The sequence below is a fragment of the Propithecus coquereli genome, unplaced genomic scaffold (assembly GCF_000956105.1).
Source record: "Propithecus coquereli isolate 6110/MARCELLA unplaced genomic scaffold, Pcoq_1.0 Scaffold201, whole genome shotgun sequence".
NCBI classification, from domain to species: domain Eukaryota; kingdom Metazoa; phylum Chordata; class Mammalia; order Primates; family Indriidae; genus Propithecus; species Propithecus coquereli.
This window is the reverse complement of record NW_012145079.1, coordinates 1,752,551-1,752,800: the sequence shown is the minus strand read 5'-3', so window position 1 is coordinate 1,752,800 and position 250 is coordinate 1,752,551.

Genomic DNA, 250 nt, shown 5'->3' with positions numbered 1-250 from the left:
ATACTGCTGGTGGGAATGTAAGCAAAATGGGACAGCCACTTGGGAAAGCTGTTCAGCAATTCCTCAAAATGTTAAACACAGAGTTACCATATGATTCAGCAATCTATTCCTAGGTATCTTCCTAAGAAAAATGGAAACATATGTCCACACAAAAACTCTCAAAGGAATGTTCATAGTGGCATTATTCATAACAGCCAAAAATTGGACACCACCCAAATATCCATCTACTGACAAATGGATAAGTAAAATA